We start from the raw sequence: 6,782 nt of genomic DNA on the forward strand, positions 1-6,782 counted from the left end.
ACCCATAATAGACACTCTGTACCCATTAAGCAATAAATCCCCATTTCTGTCACCTCCCAGCCCAGGGTAAAAAATAATTTACATTCTGTCTGTATGCATTTGTCTATTCTAGATATTTCAAGTAAATGGAACCATACTATATTTACCTTTTTTTGTATGACTTATTTCATTTAGTATGTTTTCAAAGTTCATCCACACTGTATTCTATATTAGAACTTCATTCCTTCTTATTGCAGAAATTTAAAAGCTGATTTATCTATCGTGCACCAACCTTGCCCTTTATTAACTATAAACCATTTTCTTTTTTAAACTTCCTCTCATCTATTTTCATAGATCTGTTAAATCTTATAGTACCCTTTAAACCAAAGAAAATTGACCACAGGCTAAATTATTTCATGTTATCTTCGTTTTGAAATAAACTTCTGCCTTCAAAGAGAAAAGTTGGTAGGTAGGACATTGATCTTGTGGAGATTTTACCCTAGGTCCACAGGCCACAGAGTGACTTCAAAGGCTACCTGAGGGACGCGTCTCAACTCACAAGTGAGGAAATAGGCTCTGGAGGTTCTTGGTCTTACCTAAGATCACATGAGTCAGGAGTCAGAGCCAGGACTAGAATCCATAGGACTGGAAACACCTGAGGGTCTGCACCCTGTCTACTGTGGGGACTGTGGTGTCTGTGTGACACTGGTCCTGTGGGTGGTCCTCCTGGCTCCAGGCTGGCCCCACCTCTCTCTAGCCTCCCTCAGCAGCAGGCCAGGCATCTGGCCCCTCTCAGGAAAAGCTTTGCTCACGTGCCCTCTGTGACTACCACTCTCAGGTCACTGTCCTGGTTTGGGAGTGGGTTAATGTGAGGGTCATCTAGCTGGCTGGCAAGACTTTTCTGGGGCTGCACTGCATACCCAGACCCACTGCAGGGTCTGATTCTTGGATTTAGATTCACATGTTGGGCTGGAATGCTAACCGATGAATTTACGGGTGGTCCTTATAATCCTCTGCCAGAGGACTGACAAAGGGCAGGGTCCTTAACAGTCCATGAAAAGAAAACACGGGAGACCACATTTCCTATTCTCTGTCCCTTGTCGAGGCTGGTCACTCCGTCCACTGACAATTTGTTCCTGTAGAGAACCAATTATGAAGTCATAGGACTCCAAGGAGCATTTCTGATTGGCCAAGAGTCCTTGCTCCTTGTTTCTTGTACAGGTGCTGATTTAAACTCTCTGGTCATAGAGCGGTCACGTTTTGGCCTGACTCTGGTAGCCTGAGCCTCCCAGAGTCCTAGAGAACTCAGCACTTAGGAGACAAGGCTGAGCAAGGGCCTGAGGAAAGGGAGGGGAGAAGAGTTGCTCCTCTTGTGTTTCCGGCTTTTTTCCCCAACTGCAAGGCGATCTCCCCCTGGACCTAGCAGAGGTCTGAACGCCGGCGGCTAAAGCCACCGAGGGATTCAGGGGTCCAGGAGCCTTCGGCTTCTGTGCATCCAAACTTCGGCTACCCAATTCTTAGGGGCTGGTGGCAGAAACCGTATTTACTTCTTCCTGCTCTCTGGGCCCGGCGCCGATGGCTTATAGGACCACGGGCGCCTGCAGGCTAGACGCACGTGGGTCGAGAGCAAAGGCACGGGGTAGGCGTGGGGAAGTGTGCGGAAGATCCCAGGCGCGGGGCGGGGCCGAACGTCACAGATCGCCCCTCCCGCTGGGTGACTGGGTAAGGTCTCATCCCAGCGCCCTTGTAGCAGGTCCAGAGATTTCAGGGAAACTTGCACCTTGGCCACCGTTTGGGGTTATTGGGACGTTCGTGGGGTGAGTGAGGGGTCCATCTGGGCGGATGGGACGGGGGCGCGGTGGTGAGGAAGTGCTGAGCAGCTCGGGGAACGATTCCAGAAACTTCCTCTCTCGAGCTTTGCTCGAGCTGAGCCCCGTCCTGCGGTCTGTCCTCCTCCAGGCTAGGCACTTTGGGCCCAGTTGGGGTGGGGGTGGGGCGTAGTGAGCAGCAAATGCAGCTCGCTCTGTGGGGTTTTCTCACCTGTGTGAGATGAGGGTGGCGCCGGCTTACCTGGAGATGAAGTCCGGCAGTCAGGATCCCTCCATCTCTGACCACTTCCCCGTGCTGTCTCTCCCAGCTGGGTCATGCCATCCGCCTGCTCCTGGAATACACAGACTCAAACTATGAGGAAAAGACATACATTGAGGGGGACGGTAATGGCAGCCTTGTATTGACCTCTCTGCCAGCTAATGCTGATTGGTAACAAGCAGCCTGTGCCCCTGGCCACCTGTTGCCCACCTCTGCAGGGCCTCCACCTCCTAGATCTGGGGCCTGCCGCCTCCTGGGTTCCCTTTGGCTGTGCAGCTCTGCTTGCTGGCTCAGGATACTGGGAGGGAGTAGCTGCCCTCACCTCTTTTGTAAGCCTTACTTCTGTGAGTGTGAGAGTTAGTGGTTCTGTCAGCTTCCAGATCCACCAGTTTCAAGGGGTCTTACAATGACTCTTGGTATGGTTTCTGGGGAAGGAATGTTGGACTACAAGGATGTTTGTTTTCATTTCATTGTTTCCACCATAGCTCCAGACTGCGACAGAAGCCAGTGGCTGAATGAGAAATTCAAGCTGGGCCTGGACTTCCCCCATGTAAGTGCAGGAGTGGGGTGGGGGGTGGGGGGGGATTGAAAGGTGTCTCTCCCTCCATCTCCTTTCCCCAGCCTGGAGTTTTACAACCAGCTGCCTTCTGCTCCACCTCTCTCATTCCTGGTTCTCTTCACTGCCTTTCTATTCTGTTCCCTGTTCCAGATCATGCATTCGCTGTACGTGTATTTATTTAGTGTCTACCATGGGCCAGACCTGAGTGTGCCAAGTCCCAGCTCTGCCCTTTCACAGGGGATAGCGGTGCTGGGGAGCCTGATGGTACAACACACCTGCCTGATTGCCATTGCAGCTGCCCTACTTAATTGATGGGCCTTACAAGATCACCCAGAGCAATGCCATCATGGCTACATTGCCCGCAAGCACAACCTGTGTGAGTGGGGCTGGGGGCAGGTGCGGGGGCACAGGAGGCCAGGCGGCCATTCCCTGGGCTTGGCTGGGGTGGGATGCTGAATGTGAGTGTCTGATGTGTGGGCTGCAGGTGGGGAGACAGAAGCTGAGAAGATCCGCGTGGACATCTTAGAGAACCAGGTTATGGACACCCGCATGGAGCTGGCCAGGGTGTGCTACAGCCCTGACTTTGTGAGTTCCTGTGGTGCTGGGCCAGGGCAGTGTTTGGATCAGTAGATGGGACTCTTGCATTCCCATCTGTACTTGTCCTGTGTGCCATTTGAACGCCTTAGACCTACAGATCCTCCAGGGGGTCCCCTATACTGCTGACAGAGTGACCTCCATAACTCTAAATCTCCTCAAATCAAAACTCTGAATCAATCGCCTCAATTTTAGGATGAAGTCCACATTCCCCTCAGTGTGGAAATTAAGTTCCTAAACAACGTGTTTATCTTGTTTTCCTGGTATCTTCCCCTTAAAACCCACAGGGATTCTTGTAAATCCGAATTATTAGCCACACAGTGTCCACCACAAAGTCTTTTTGCAAGAATGCCTTCCACTCCCTTCTTTGTTTCATCCTCTCAAATTCTGCTTACTTTTCAGGAAAGTGTTAAAAAGTCCTCTCCATTGTTGTGCCAACCCAGGGACTAGAATTTCCACTTCCTTATTTTAGCTCTTGTAGTTCTTTGCTTCTGTGATTCTACCCGACATCTGAGGTGAATGCTCGGCCAGGTGCTCAGAGCACTCGTGGGTCAGACCTATAGGTGGGTTGTTTGCAGATCAGTGGTGACAGATTCAAAGATGGTGTTATTTATCTCTCTGCCTTCCCAGATCTCTTACAGATGGGGTTTATTAGGGGTCTAATAAATGCTGGTTGGATTAAATGGAAGCCTGGGCACCGGCCCAGGGGCAGTCCAGGGATGATGGTGGCTCACCCATGGCTATCTGGGTCATCCCAGCAGTTAGGGAGCTGCCCCTCTGCCCAGGGAACAGGGTCTGAGGGTGGTGGCAGCTGTTTTCTGCCACAAGAGAAGCTGAAGCCACAGTACTTGGAGGGACTCCCTGACAAGATGAGGCTCTTCTCACAGTTCCTGGGGAAGTAGCCATGGTTTGCAGGGGACAAGGTAAAGGCGGAAGGAGACGGGGACACAGGGTTGTCATTCCTCCCAGATGACGGAGCTTCCCATCCACTCATCCCTGGCTTTCTGTAGATCACCTTTGTGGATTTCCTTGCTTACGATGTCCTCGACCAGAACCGTATCTTTGAGCCTAAGTGCCTGGACACGTTCCCAAACCTGAAGGCTTCATGGCCCACTTTGAGGTGAGGCCCCTGATCCGCCTTCCTCTTTGATGTTCCTTCTCCCTTCTCCATGACACTTTCCTAGTTTTGGAACTAAAACTAGGAGTAACTAGCATTTATAAGGAAACTCTGGTGGCATAGTGATTAAGTGCTGTGGCTGCTAACCAAAAGGTTGGCAGTTCAAATCCACCTGGCGCTCCTTGGAAACTCTATGGGGTGGTTCTACTCTGTCCTATAGGGTCGCTATGAGTCGGAATTGACTTGACAGCAATGGGTATGGGTAGTATTTATGGAGCATTTGCTGTATGCCAGGACCCGTGCTAAACATTTAACATATATTGTGCCAGATTTAATCTTCACAACATTACTACAAGGTAGATGGAATTATCATCCCCCATTTTACAGATGAGGAAACTGGAACTGAAGGTGGTGAAGAACTTGCTCAAGGTCACAGAGCCAGTGCAGGCTGTGCCAGGCTTCCTGGCAGCTTCTATGGGCAGTAGTCAGTGACTATTCTTCTGTGCAAAATGGGACGGCTCAGGCCCTTTTCCTACCTGAGTTTCGCAGCCCAACAAAATATGGGTGAGGCAGAACTTGAGGAGTGTGTATGTAGCTGGCAGTAGCAGGACTGAGATAAGGTAGGATTGCTACTAAGTTCCAAAGACACAGACAGTATTTATACATCACCTCCAGAATGCTTTGCACCAATCCAATCCACGTTGTGGGCAACTTCTGAAGTTCCTAGGTCTATAGAGGTGCTGGGGTTCTAGTATTTATGTGAGTGGTCTTGTGAAGGATTTTGTCTTTAAGTGTTCTATGGTGGGACAGTGTCCTTCCCTCTTGTCTTCTACCCTTTCTGCTTCCCCATTGTCTAAGGTTTTCCATCTCTGAGATGGGTCAGTACATTTAACTCATGTTCACTGATGGTCTCCTGTGGATGAGGCACTGGGTCAGGCACAGTGGGGCCTGCAAACATGGCCCTGCCCTGAAGCCCACCCTCCAAGCTCAGTGTGGTTAGATAACTGTAGCCATCACAGGTGAATGGGGTGTGTGGTGCCAACTGGATTCTAGGGGAACACAGCCTGGACCCCACCTCACAGCCATCATCCATCACATGTGGTCAGCTAGTTGAGAGCAACCCAATCTACTTGATTATAAATTCGAGAATTTGAGGCAGTTGCCCAACAGGGTTTTGAGCCTAGAGTTCTTATTCCTTTACTCCTTTCCAGCAAGATCTGCTTTCTTGACTAGTTCTCATCAACTTCTGGTTCTGGTCCAAGCTGAGCACCTTGGGGGTTACACAAGAGCTAAGATGATTTTGAGTGTCGGCTGTAGACTGCGGCCTGTGATCTACCAGGGCTTTGCCCCTTAGGTTTGGGAAGTTCCATATGTCTTTGAGTCTTTCAAAAATTATCTGTCCTGTTATGATAGCCCAAAACACACACCTGAGTGTCATTTGGACCTGGACACCTTAGCTAGAGGTGAGGTAGGTTGGGGCAGAGTGAGATTGGGCTTAGTTATCAGGCTGAAACGCTTAGACTCTCTCCCGAAGTGGAATAATTAGAACCTGGCCCTGCTGGTCCAGCTCCCCCTGTCAACCTCTACCCAGATTTGCTGAGTCATTCCATGAGATCCAGGCCTCTCTTGCAGGCTGCACAGGCATGTTCTGAGCCCCTTTGTTCTGCTCAGACCCCATTCTGTGTGCAAACCCTGGGTAGACGGGCATGACCCGGAAGTCTCCCTCTACAAAAGGAGCAAGTTTGTTCCACTGGAAGTGAGAAGTCTTTCTGTAGGGGAGGGGACGGGGTGCAGCAGAAGGAGCCCAGGACTTGGGAGAGACAGAGCCAAGCTGGATTCCAGCCCTGTCCACCAACTAACTGGGTGAGCAGTTGGAAGGTATTTAAATCTCTGTGCATCTCGGTTTCCCTTCTGATAAATGGCGATAGTAGAATTTATTACGCAGCATAGCCCAGAGAATTTTATAGTCCTATTTATAATCTTGGTAGATATAAAGCACTTAGTAGTGTAGGATCTCCATACGTGGGAGCTCTTATTAAGATAAGAGATTTTTAAAAATGGAAGAATTATCTTACTAAATTCTTCAACAGGGCAGCAAACCTGAGCTCTGGCCTTCTCTTTGGCACCCTCAGGGCCTAGAGAGGATTTCTGCCTACATGAAGTCCAGCTGCTTCTACCCACGTCCTATCTTTGGAAAGGAGACCCTGTGGGACAATAAGTAGGGCCTGTAAATCCAGGAGATGGGAGGAGGAGCCAGTCATGTGCCTGCTGCCTGGAGAACACCCCTCCCCCCACCACCCCACCTCACTCCCTTATTTGCCCCCTTTTCTCCGCCCAACCCCACCCTGTTCAGGCCCATTACAGCCTCAACTTCCACTTCCCTTCAGCCAGTCCCCCTCCTGACCTCTCTTGTCCCTGCAATGAAGCCAACCACACCACCCTTCC

At 50.4% G+C, this 6,782-nt stretch overlaps 1 pseudogene; it reads left to right on the forward strand.

Annotated features, from left to right (window-relative positions):
- Window positions 1-1,554: 1,554 nt before the first annotated feature.
- On the forward strand, window positions 1,555-6,559 carry LOC101355482 (glutathione S-transferase Mu 1-like; annotated as a pseudogene).
- Window positions 6,560-6,782: the final 223 nt, after the last annotated feature.

The sequence above is a fragment of the Trichechus manatus genome, unplaced genomic scaffold, assembly GCF_000243295.1.
Source record: "Trichechus manatus latirostris isolate Lorelei unplaced genomic scaffold, TriManLat1.0 scaffold00204, whole genome shotgun sequence".
NCBI lineage: Eukaryota > Metazoa > Chordata > Mammalia > Sirenia > Trichechidae > Trichechus > Trichechus manatus.